This window comes from Ambystoma mexicanum, chromosome 10 (genome assembly GCF_040938575.1).
Source record: "Ambystoma mexicanum isolate Mex_15411 chromosome 10, UKY_AmexF1_1, whole genome shotgun sequence".
Taxonomy (NCBI): domain Eukaryota; kingdom Metazoa; phylum Chordata; class Amphibia; order Caudata; family Ambystomatidae; genus Ambystoma; species Ambystoma mexicanum.
The window spans coordinates 1303708496-1303721933 of NC_090932.1; positions in this window are offsets into that span (position 1 = coordinate 1303708496).

Consider the following 13438-nt stretch of genomic DNA (forward strand, 5'->3'; position numbering starts at 1 on the left):
AATGTGGATGCCAAACATGCACCAGAGGATAACTGAGCTCGTAGAATCCTGCGCAGCATGCCAAGCGTCACGGAGACCAGCAAACCCAGAACCAATCAGCTGCGCCCCACGAAGCCAAAAACGATGGGACGCCGTCAGCATGGACCACTGCACCATCGCAGGAGAAGGATACCTGCTAGTGGTAATCGATGAATTTAGCAGATACCCTGAAGTAGAACATGTCGCCTCGACGAACGCAGAAACCACCATCCTCACACTGGAGAAAATGTTCGCCACACATGGCATCCCGAGGAAAGTAAAAAGCGACAATGGGCCATCGTTTACCAGTCAAGAGCTACGTGAATTTTTCAAAGAGGTCAACGTCAAACATCAACGCATCTCCCCAAGATGGCCTCAAGCAAATGGTGACGCAGAGCGTTTCATGGGATCACTGAATAAAATCATCAGGATTGCCAAAGAACAAAGACACCCCTGGTTGAAGTCTGTATATCGGTTTCTGAGAACGCACCGACAAACCCCACACTCGGCCACGGGAGTCAGTCCAGCTGTCCTCATGTTTGGAGTACCCATCCAGGCAGAACTACCTGTACACCCCAACTGGACAGCGCCAGATCCGGACATCATCGAGATGGAAGCAAGACGGGAAAGACACAACGAGCGAGAAAGCATCGCTCGACGAGCATACCACAGAGAAATAAACCCTGGTGACACAGTCCTCGTCAGGAATCGGGCACCGCCGAAGAAAATGTCCCTCAACTTCGAAGCTCGCCCATGGACCGTCACAACCACCAACCATAGCATGATTACAGCAACCCGAGGGAAAGAAACTGTAACCAGGAACGTCTCCCATTTCAGAAAAGTGCCCCAAGAAATGTTGGAAGAACAACAGTCACCCCAGAGGGGAGAAGTAGCACACTCACCCCAAAGACCCACACCACAGCAGAACATAGAGGCGCCACAAGAAGAAGAAATCGAAGCGGAGGCCGCCAGTGAAGACGTGCCACGGGAAAGAAGCACCCGATACAGTCTGAGAGAAAAGCCTAGACCATCATCCCGCCTCCAGGGATATGTAGTGGACGGAATACATCGAGGAAGACTGAATCAGAGACATTTACCCGTTCAGAAGTAAGACTCAATATAAGTACTGTTGTTAAGCCATGGGAATTTTGCCTCCAAGTTGGGGAAGAATGTGGTGTCACGTGTCCCGAGATACAGGGTCACGTGACACAGGATGAAAAGAGTGGAAATAAAGGTATCACCGGAACTGGCATTTCAACGCCAGTCCGGGTTTATGCATCCGAGAGAGTGGTCGTGTTTCTGTGTACTGCGCCGCCCCCGCGCACTGCGTATCAGCGCGAACCCCTACCGAGGCCTTCGCTCTTGCCTCGCACATCCGTCTGTGCCCGGCGGATGAAACATCACATATAAGGCACAGCTACTAAGCTATATTTTTTTAAGCAGTTCTGTGTAATAAATATAGGGCACACATTATATACCAGAGCTCTCATGGTTTCTGTGGCCATGCATGAGAAGGCCTTACAGACAATGGCTTCCCACCACGGGGCCCTCCCACCACCACGTGTCCTAGACAGACATGCCAACCTTCTGGAGCTGCTGAGTGGGAGATTTCACCACAGAAATCGGGAACAGTATTTGGCCCATAGAATTACGTTGAATTTATAATTATTTTAGGTGGGAAACAGTAAAAAATAGCACCATTTTTTTATTGAAAAATCATGAGTCTCCCGCCTAAATCGGGAGTGTTGGCATGTATGCCTATAGGAGGGGCCCCTCAGACTTAAAAAAGAAATAGGTGGGGGCACTAAGATTGTGGCTCTGCAGCCCACCTCCTTCGGACAGCGCATTAAGCACTGTTACAGTGCGCACAACAAGGTGAAGACGGCAACACATTAACCAGGGAGGCATACCACCTCCCAAACTGACTTTGAGCGCGGTCCGCCTCACCACGCCGCTGGTAGCCTACGTTCTGTTTGCCGCCCGACCCCTGCCTGGCCTGCCCGTCCACGATGCAGCATTCTATTCACGGGTGTGCTGGAGCGAGCCGAGGACATTGCAGTGAGGGGTGTGAGGCCCCTCCTGCTCCTACAGCCTTCTCCTGGTGCTTGCGCACCCACTGCTCCGTGGTTCCCGCTGAGCCTGGAGAGGCACAGGTTTCTTGCCTTGGTGCTGGTGCCAACATGATTGTTAAGATGGATTTCTGAACTCTGACCTAGTGGTCAGAGGTTTAGAAGGCCAACCTAGTTTCTTGGAACAGGCTAACCTTTCTGGTCAAGCCAGCCCAATCAAGGTAGCATTGGCAGCGGCCAAAGCTAGGTCTCAGGAGGGGTGAGGGTGATCGAAAGCCCACAATGGGCACACACAGTAAGGCAACTACAAATTACTCTCAGTCAGGTGTATATCAAAAATACTTATACATTTATTAAAGGCCTTTTAAATCAAACACAAGCAAATACTTAAACCCACACAACACTACTATAAAACGTATATACAGTTGCAATGGCCTAAATGAATGGCACACAGTAAGGGTCCACAACCTGTAAGGGAATGGTAGCAAGTAGTGCGAATATACTTTAGGCAGTCCTTCACTGTATGAACCCTATCTTAGAGGCAGTCCAATCCCTAAGAAGAGTGGAGCCTTATGCTCATATGTACCTTTGGATGCAGCTAGCTGCATGCGACTGTGCGGTTGGGCAAAATTGGGGTCTTTTGCACGGGCTGTAGCAGCTCAGAAAGGCAGGTGAGGCAGTGAAGAATAAGTTCCCACTATTCGAAGAGGGTCTCCCCAATAGGACAGAACAGGTTCCAAGAGTTGGGAAAAGGATGGTAGCACAGGCTCCCTCGAGAAAGGTGAGAGGCCCTTAGGGGAAACTCATGCGTAAAAATGGATGGATGCTCCAGGGTCCCCCGGTAAGGGTTGCAAGTACTCACTGACCCAAGGCGTACTCCGGACCAAATTCCGGCAGTCGAGTCCACTTCGGTTGCGTGTTCAAATGCTGCAATTGTGCGGCTCTGTGGCTTTCAGCGGCTGAGTTCCAGGGATGATTCTGTGGCAGGACTGTGACGAATTCTCTCCTGGTGAAGGGATCGACTCGATTTCACGGCAGCACGTCTCGGGGCAAAGAGGGGCACAGCAGCAGTGCACCCTGGAAGTTCGTAACCACGGCTGGGCGACACAGTGACAGTGTGCACTCTGGTTCAGACATACTCTCCTAATTCCAGACCTAGACTGCCTAGGTGTACGAAACTCGTCAGGAGAGTGCCTTATACCCAGTGCTTACGATCTCCAAAGTCTCAAGGGTTAACTCAAGATGGCAGTGGTTCCAGAGCAAAGGTCCTGCGCAAGCTGGTCAGTTGACTGGTTGGCCCAGGAACACTTCTGAGAAGGCCTCGGTTGCAGGTTAAGGTGGAGGTGCTGTGAATAGTTGTTGCCACTATTCAAATGGGTCACAGCGCCTTTGCAGACCTTCTAAGTTCGATCAGATGCAGGGGGTCCGGTGGAACAACAGCAGGCTCAGGGTGCCAAACCTTCGAGCGGGTCACCAGCGGTTCCTCGACTCGGCTTCTTGGTTTCAGGATGCTTGGATTCCATCTTAGGTACAGTGAGAACTCAAGAGAGAGAACTTTCAGGTAAGATGGCATCAAAGAACTGGACACGGTGAGCGTTACGCTGCCCACAGCAGAATAACGCAAAGCATGTTCTACTGTTTGGGTGTGGTTTAAATAGTCTCAGGTAAAGAAGTCCATTAAAATAGTCCCAGGCCTCCCACACCCTAAGTAGTCCAGGTAAAGTAGTCCCAGGCCTGCCACAACCAAACGACTAGACCGCATAGCTCAGTTCCTTGTAACTGAGCTATGTGTGTGCCTCCATGTTGGCTGAACCCCCCAAGTTAAATAGTCCCAAGTAAATAGTCCCATTCTAATGTTGGTCTTCATGATGGTTATGAGCCTGGCTCCAAAGGCGCCAGGACAGACTGCAAGAGAGTCTTGGATGAGGTTTTAATGCCTTTGACCTGGCCCTAGCTGGAAGGCTGACTTGCCAGTGAGGGCCAGGGGCAAGGGTCATGACACTATGTTGAACACCTGGCCTATGCTCAATAGTGAAGTCAAACCCTTGCAGGCTTATGGACCACCTGAGCAACTTGGGATTCTGTCCCTTCAAGTTCATCAGCCACTTTAAGGGCTTATGGTCAGCTTGCACAGTGAAGTGGGTCCCATAGAGGTAGGGCATCAGCTTCCTTAGGGCCCACACAACAGAGAAACATTCTTCCTCTACTATGGACCACCTGAGCTCTCTGTCCTTAAGCTGGCGAATAATGAATCCAATAGGGGTTTTCTTACCCTTCTCATCTACTTGTGATAGTACAGCTCCTATCCCAGTGTCAGAGGCTGTAACGCTCACCTGATTCCCACGGAGGCGCTGACCCAAACTGGACTGCTACAGTTGCTTCTATGACTATGATGAGGCGTAGAACTCGGAAGACGCTCTGGGCAGGACCTCCGAATATTGACTGTCTGGCTTGTAAGGTGAGTTTTCTGCAGGTGGAAGAAAAAGGGGTAATTACAAGCTGGTTGGATAAGTTCTCCCACCAATCTTCTGCTTTTCCCACTTCTTGGTTCTCGACTGGTCTCCACAAACTCTCACCTTTGGTTTAGTAAAGCCGAGCTCGCCATCCTGCTTCTGGTGCAGGGGCGCGTGGAATCCAGTTATGTCACTGGATGATTTCAGTGTTTAGGCTCAGTGTCCTTTTGTGGCTTGTAATAGTCCTTCAGGTGCCGAGGAGCTGTTGGCGACACCACCACTGCTGTGCAAGAAGAGGCTCGTGAGTAAAGAAGATCTGAGGCCGCTTCTGAAGGAGCACCCTTTTATAATGTCCTTTTCTGTCTTTCAGGTGCCGAGATGCTGTGGGCGATGCCGCCGCTGTTGCACGTGCGGTGGCACGTAAGTATAACTGAATTGTGGCCGTTTCCAAATCGGCGCCTCTGATAATGTCTTTTCCTTCCTTTCAGGTGCCGAAATGCTGAGGGCGATGCTGCCGCTGGAGATCAAGCTTGGTATAAATACAGGCGTTTTTCACCTGGTCGAGGAGTTCCGGGATCAGAGGTAAGGGGTATCTGTTTTTTACTGTTATCTGATTCAGAGCACGGTAATCAATACAGGTTCTGAGGTCACCTTCTTTTTTTGGTACGAAGAACAGAGCCGAGGATGCAGGAGACTTTGACGGACGGATAAAGCCATTGGCCAGATACTGGTCTAAATACTGTCGCAGATTAAGGTTCTCAGGCTCGGTGAGGGCGTAAATCCTACTGCAAGGGGGAGTTGCACCGGGTAGCAGATCTATCTGACAATCGTATGATCTGTGAGGTGGCAAGGTGTTAGCCTGTTCCTTTTGAAAAACATCTTGGAACTCTCGATACTCTTGAGGTAATTGTGGACCGTCAGTCGTTGCTGACGCTAGGCCAATGCTGGGTCGTGGATAGCAGGTTGGTGCACACTCAGGGAACATTATTGTCTTTGCTCGCCAATCAATCTGAGGGTTGTGTTTCTCCAACCAAGGGATTCCTAGGATTACTTGGAATTGAGGAGACTTGATCACGTCGAACACAATTACCTCCCGATGCCCGTCTTGGCCTAGTAATGTCACTTCAGCAGTGGTATGGGTTACCGGTCCGGAGGCGATTTCGGTCCCATCCACCGTGGTAATGACGTCTTTAACCGCCTTCGGACAAAGAGGTAGGTTCATCCTGGAAGCCAATTTGCGGTCCACGTAATTTCCTATTGCTCCACTATCAATGTATGCCTTAATAGCATGCAAACGTTCTGGTTGCTTTGGGTTTACGAGGACCATAGGCATTATGAAGTGCGAGGTCAAAGAACTGGTTTTTAAGCTCGGCAAGAGGACCTCTACACTTGTCGGGCAAGGACGTTTCCCGGCTCAGGCTTTTCAGAGTTCTTGTCAGAAGCTCCTACTGTCTTCTTAGGTGGTTTTACCGGGCAATTTCGAAGAAAATTTCCAGAGTTTCTACAATAGAGGCACAATTGCATTTGTCGTCTTCTGTCACGCTCTTTCTGGGTTAAGGGACCCTTTACAGCCCCAATCTGCATAGGTTCAACGGTGTCGACCCCTTTGGCGTTACTTTGTGTTTTCGTGAATACTCGAGTTTCAAACCTGGATCGGTCCGCCTTTCTGTTTTGGAGCCTATGATCCAATTGGACCACCAAATCAATATATTCCGAACAGTCCTGAGGAGGATTCACGACCTGGGCAAGGATGTCTTTAAGTTCACCACGCAGACCTCTGTGAAATAGCGTGATCCTTTTATCCTCGGGCCATCTAGTTTCCACGATTAACCTATTAAAAGATGCAATGTAGGCTAAGAGGTCCTGGTTGCCCTGTCGCAGGGAGAGGAGTTCGTTGTCCAGGGCCTGCCCTTGGGAATGTCTTGCAAAAAGTCTCTCCATACTCGCCTGGAAGGCTGAGAAGTTCCGAAGAATTGGGTCATCCTGTGTAACCAGAGGGATCGACCAATCAGCGGCGCTGCCGCTAAGATACGAAAGTACAAAGGCTACCTTGGTCTGGTCAGTTGAAAAGGCTGCGGGTCTACAAAGAAAGTGCAGTCGACATTGATTTATAAACACTGCAAATCTTTTAGGGTCACCAGAAAAGCGTTCAGGTGGTGCCAATGGCACATTTCCAGGTAGGTTAATTTGAACGGGATTGGTTGAAGTAACTGGGGTATAATTCCCCCCTGAGTTAGGTAGAGGAGTTTGCCCCGCTTGACTCTGTAATAACTGTCTGGCGAGATCGTCAGTTCGTTCTTTTGACATTATCAATTCCCTCTTAAGGGCGTTCTTTTCCTGGCGAGCAGCATGGACTTCAGCTCTTAATTCCCCCAACAACTGGGCCAATTGGTCTGTGTCGGAAGTTTCCATAGCGCCTGGGTAGGAGATTATGGGTAGGCTTTGCATTCTGTAACGCTCACCTGATTCCCACGGAGGCGCTGACCCAAACTGGACTGCTGCAGTTGCTTCTATGACTATGATGAGGCGTAGAACTCGGAAGACGCTCTGGGCAGGACCTCCGAATATTGTCTGTCTGGCTTGTAAGGTGAGTTTTCTGCAGGTGGAAGAAAAAGGGGTAATTACAAGCTGGTTGGATAAGTTCTCCCACCAATCTTCTGCTTTTCCCACTTCTTGGTTCTCGACTGGTCTCCACGAACTCTCACCTTTGGTTTAGTAAAGCCGAGCTCTCCATCCTGCTTCTCGTGCAGGGGCGCGTGGAATCCAGTTACGTCACTGGATGATTTCAGTGTTTAGGCTCAGTGTCCTTTTGTGGCTTGTAATAGTCCTTCAGGTGCCGAGGAGCTGTTGGCGACAGCACCACTGCTGTGCAAGAAGAGGCTCGTGAGTATAGAAGATCTGAGGCCGCTTCAGAAGGAGCACCCTTTTATAATGTCCTTTTCTGTCTTTCAGGTGCCGAGATGCTGTGGGCGATGCCGCCGCTGTTGCATGTGCTGTGGCACGTAAGTATAACTGAATTGTGGCCGTTTCCAAATGGGTGCCTCTGATAATGTCTTTTCCTTCCTTTCAGGTGCCGAAATGCTGAGGGCGATGCTGCCGCTGCTGCACGTGAAGAAGCGCGTAAGTATTACTGAATTGTGGCCACTTCAAAATGGGCACCTCTAATAATGTCTTTTGTCTTCCAGATGCTGGGATGCTGCCGAAGCGAAGGCCGCGGTGAACTCCGGTGTGATCACGGATGGATAAGGTAAGCGACCGCAGCTGCGAGCGTGTTGCCCGTTTTCTAACCTTATGTCTTTATTTGCAGGTTGTCGGAGACTGGACTCTTGTGGCTGAATTCTGGTGAGTAGATGTTCCTGTGCCTTTTCTTCATCCACAGGTTGCTGCTCGAGAAGCTGAGGGTGTGTCTGGACCTGGAATGCAGGAGCCGACTCGGTGAGCGTCCTGCTGCTGTTGCAGAATAACGCGAAGCACGTGAATTCTATCGGGCGTGGTTTAAATAGTGGAGAAGTGCTTTGGTGCGTATTCTTCCTCCAGCCTCACCCAGGTAAGAAAAGAGTTCCAGTGTCAGAGGATTAGCATCAGCCCCACCCAGGTAAGACAAGAGTTCCTGTAACAGAGGATTGTCCCTCCCAGCCAGTGGCTGGGACTTCACCCAGCTTGGATTGTTCTAGGTGAGTATGCAGCATGGTCTGCCACAGGTAAGTCCACCCAATCACTACTGAACACTTTAAGAATATGAGCCCGGCGCCCATGGCGCCGGGACTGTGGTTCCTTATGAGCCTGGCGCCAGAGGCGCCAGGACATGTTCCAAAGGGCCCCTGTAGGGGTCTGCTGGAACCGGGGGTGTGGATGATGAGCCTGCTTCCGGGGTCGCTGGGCCAGTCTTGGCTCCTTGGGAGTAGCGCTCATGACAGAGGCATCTGTCTGCACAATAAAAGGTATTTGGTAATCAGGGACCCTGAGAACAGAGGGCCTGGCACAAGGAGTCTTTTAAGCCATTGAAGGACTTCCCACAATCCTCAGACCAAGAGACCTTCTTGGGTTTCTTTGGAGCTGTGAGAGCAGTCAGAGGGGCAGCTATAGTGCCATAGTCTACCATGAAGTTTCTGTAATACCCTGTGAGTCCTAAAAATGCTCTCACCTGGGTTTGTGTAGTGGGGGTAGGCCAGTCTTGTACTGCTTGTACTTTACTGGTAGACACTGTATCCACCCTTCACCTACTTCATGCCCAAGGTAGACCACCTAACCTTGACCAATCTGGCACTTACTGGCCTTTATAGTCAAGTGGGCCTTCTGAAGAGCCTGCAACAAAATTCTAAGGCGTTTCACATGAAACCCCCAGGTGGCACTGAAAACTGCTATATCATCCAGATATGCTAGACAGAATTCATCCAACCCATTAAGGACATGATTCACAAGTCTCTGAAAAGTGGCAGGTGCATTCTTCAATCCAAAAGGTCTTGCCCTGAATTGGTAAAGACCCTCTGGAGTTGAGAATGCTGTCTTCTCTGTGGCATGTTCTGCTAGGGATATTTGCCAATACCCTGCAGTGAGGTCAAATGTGCTGAGGTACTTGGAGGCACCTATAGTGTCCACCAGCTCATCAGTTCTAGGCAAGGGGTGTGCATCCGCCTTGGTGACAGCATTTAGAGCCCTGTAATCCACACAGAACCTCAACTCAGAGGAGCCTGCTTTTTGAGCCAAAATCACAGGGCTGGACCAAGGACTACTGGAGGGTTCAATCACCCCAAGATCTAACATCTCGTTGACCTTTGTCTTGATGTAAGATATCATCTTATCTGACATCCTGTATCCCCTACTTTTGGTAGGTACACTATCTCGTGTGTCAATATCAGGTTTGCACCAAGGTGTCAAACCAGGAGCTAGGGAACACAAGGGGGAGAATTGCCTCAGCAAACTTCTCACCTCATCTTGTTGAACAGAAGTCAGGTTAGGGGCCACATGGACACCCTTGATGGAGCTGTCATGACACCTTATAAGCGCTGGTCTTGGTTGCGCCGCAGAGGGAGTATTAGGTGCAGTGTCCTTATGCCTTGTTCCTCATCCAAGATGGCCACCGTATTGCCTCCCTCTCTGACTCGTACCTACTTTCCAGTCTGGACAGAATCCATTGCTCGGCGCTCATCGAGCCTGCCTTATCAACAGTCGGAAACAGAGAAGCTTTGCGTCGCTACTCCTTACACTGACGCTCCGAAGTTCGAACCTAGGTATTCTTTGTTAGTTTCTACTAGAAGCCTTCTGAAACTTCACTTGTTTACTTTGCGAACCTCGCACTGATTCTTTCTTACTTGCTTCCCCTAATTACCATCCCAAATCAAGGCGAGTTTGCACGGACATCTCCGACGCTTAACTGCCTTCCCTCTCCTGCAGTCGAACCCTTAGCCGACACGAAGATCATCCTAGCTCGGTAAGCCCTTTGCCATGTCCCGTCACCCTTCTTGTGCTACCGGACGAATTTACTGTGTTCCTCTTTCTTTAGCTACAGCGTCCTCTTTCAAATCCACACTACCGATCTGGGGTTTTCCGCAGGGTTTCTGACGGCTACAGACAAGGATACAGGTTACACCCTTTTCTTCCTTACATTTAACCTTACCGCCACCTCTTTCACTTCGGTAACCTGTTCTTACTTCTCCTTCAGCCATCGTCAGGGAAGACCGCAGCTGAGAACAACCTGTACTCCGTCTCGCTTACGAGCACTACCTGCTCATTTTCTGGCAACCAGAAAACAACGCACCCGATTCCTGTTTCCCCGGCATAACACAACGCACCCAACTCCAGTTCTCAGGGTTTTTTACCCCAGAGGGTTTCCCTGAGGCCTCTGTTCCACTTGTACTTATTTCAACAGGTCGGAGGACTAGGGATTTCGGGGGAACTTGTCACATTCGACTGCTGCCTTTGATCCAGGTTAGTGGATGAAAACGAATACTTATTGATGAAATCGTATTTCCGCATGACAGATAGCAACGCCCCATTAGCCGACAGCATGGATCAAATGCAGCAGCTTATGCAAGCTATGCAGTCCCTAATGCATGAGGTACAAAACCTCAAACAGGAGAAGAGTTATCTTAAACAACAAGTAGCCCGATTGAGAGTAGGGCCAGAACTCCCTCCTACCTCTCTGCCAGGGGGTAAATATGATGGAAACCCCCACAAGTTAAAGGAATTTCTGGACAGTTGTACCATCCAATTTTCCTTTAAACCTACGTACTTCCCAACGGACCGAGATAAGGTGGGTTTTCTCATTTCCCACCTGTCTGGCCCTGCACTTGCTTGGGCGACTCCCTTAGTGACCTCCAATAATCCCCTTCTAGATGCCTATCCTGCATTTGTAAATAGTCCTAAAAGCATGTTCAGCCACCAGGAAATAATGATTACTTCCCAAGAAAGACTATTGAACCTACGCCAAGGACAACTTAGTTTACTGGAATACATGATATGATATGATATGATATGGCATTTGTAACGCGCCTATACACAAGTGTTTCAAGGCGCGACGAGGCAGGGAGGGGGGAACAAGGGGAGACAGACAAACGATCCTACTAGGCCAGGTGTCATTCAGATCGCGCAAGTGCATGGGTAGAGGGGACGGGAAAAAGTGCAAGGGGGAAAGGGAGAGGGGAAAGTGCAGTACAAAGTGATTAGTAAAATACAAGATACATAATAAGGGCCAGCTGGTGGCAAGTGCAGTATAAGTGCAGACAAGTGCTGGGAAGGGGGGCTGTAGGGATACAGAGACAGTCCCGCAGTGCAGGGGTTGCTAGGGAGGCAGTGCAGGGGAGAGTGGCTGGGCCAAGGACCGAGATTGGTGAGTGGCCCAATTGCTGATTCAGTACAGTTTCAGTGATTTAGCAGGGGAGAGGGGGAGAGAAAGCAGAAGCAAAGAGGAAGGTTTTGAGGTGCTTCCGGAACCGGAGATGGATCTCCTGAAGTTTCAGGGAGGCAGGAAGGCTGTTCCAGAGGGAGGCCCCTGCTGCGGAGAGAGATCTCCCCCCAGCTCGTTGCTTGGAGAAGCGGCTGACCCTGAGGGAGTTGGAGGCGGATGAGCGAAGAGCTCGAGAAGGAAGATATTTAGGAAGAGAGAGTTGAAGGTATTTTGGCCCAAGGTCCCAGAAGGCCTTGTGGACAATGCAGAGGGTTTTGAACTTAATCCTCGCAGCCACAGGGAGCCAGTGTAGCAATTTCAGTCCTGGAGAGATACGGTCCCAGGGCTTGAGGCCAAGGACAAGTCTCGCAGTCCTGTTCTGGATGATTTGCAGCTGGCGGAGAGTAGAGGCAGGCAGATTTAGATAGAGGCTGTTACAGTAGTCCAGCTTCGAGAGAACCAGGGCTCTGGAGACAGTGAGCTTCTGGGGGAAGGAGAGGAAAGGAAGGATACCTCTGAGGAGGTGCAGCTGGTAGTGTGACTTCTTAGAAATGTCAGAAATGTGAGGAGAGAAGGAGAGTGTGGAGTCGAAGATGACCCCGAGGTTTTTTGCCTTGCAGGTAGGAGCAGGAAGAGGGCCAAGTGAGGCCGGCCAGAGAGCTGCAGGGAAGGAGGCAGTGGGGGTGCCGATGAGTAGAATCTCAGTCTTACTGGCATTAAGGCAGAGGTCGTTGGCGGCACACCATTCCTGGATAGCAGAATGACAGTCAGAGATGAGGGAAGGAGAAGAGGAGGCCGAGGGTAGCCTGAAAATGAGCTGGGTATCATCCGCATAGCACTGCAAGTTGGGGCAGAGAGCAGAGATGCAGATTGCAAGAAGTGCCAGATACTGGTTGAACAGCCAGGGAGAGAGGTTAGAACCCTGGGGGACACCACAGGTAGAGAAAAAGATGTCAGAGATGAAAGACCCCAGTTGTACCTGGGAGGGTCGATTTGAGAGGAAAGAGGTCAGCCAAGCCAAAGCCTGACCAGTGATACCCAGGTTATCACGGAGACGGTTGAGCAGGATGGTATGGTTGACAGTGTCAAAGGCAGAAGAGAGATCAAGCAAAATGAGAACACATGGAATGTTAGAGTCAAGGTTCGAGAGTAGATCCTCACGGATGTTCAGGAGAGCAGTTTCCGTGCTTCTGGCGGCTCTGAAGCCAGACTGATGGTCATGAAGGCTACCAACAGATTCAGCATGGAGATTAAGCTGGGAGATGGCCAGTTTCTCCAGGAGCTTGCCCAGGAAGGGAGTGATAGAGATTGGGCGATAGTCACCAAATTCAAACAGCTATCATCAGAGATAGCCTGGCAGGATGAAGGACTATTAACTCTTTTTAGGCAGGGATTAATGGAGGAACTTAAAGTTTCCCGGGTACCTCGACCCTCCAACCTTGCAGAAATGATTACGCTGACTATACAATTGGATTATCGCATCCAAGAAAGCCAACATGAGAGATGTAAAGGAAGGCTATCTCGCCCAAGACCAGAAGGCAAACTAGAAAACGTGGCAACTCAGCCCGTCAACTTTCCCCTGAGGAGCCTATGCAATTGGGATCTGCAAGGGGACCTCTCTCACAGGAGGAAAGAAGTTATAGACGATCCAACAATTTATGCATGTACTGTTGATCTCCTGAGCATCTACTTCCAGATTGCACTGTGATCCCTCCTCGCCGTCAAAATCCATGGAAACCGGGAAACCCCAAACCCCAGTCGTAAGAGGAACCACGGTTGCGCAGTATCTACATGGTTCCTCAAAACCTCTTTTTTCTCAGAACACAGAGACTGTGGAAACCCCCATGGTAGTCATATTTCTTCAACTAGCCTTCAAGGATAAAATCATTCAGAATGTACCTGCCTTAGTAGATTGTGGTGCCGCAGGCAATTTCATCGATGATCATTGGGCCAAGGAAAACAGCCTAGACCACCTCACCAAATCAGTATCCATCCCTGTTCAGGGTGTTGAA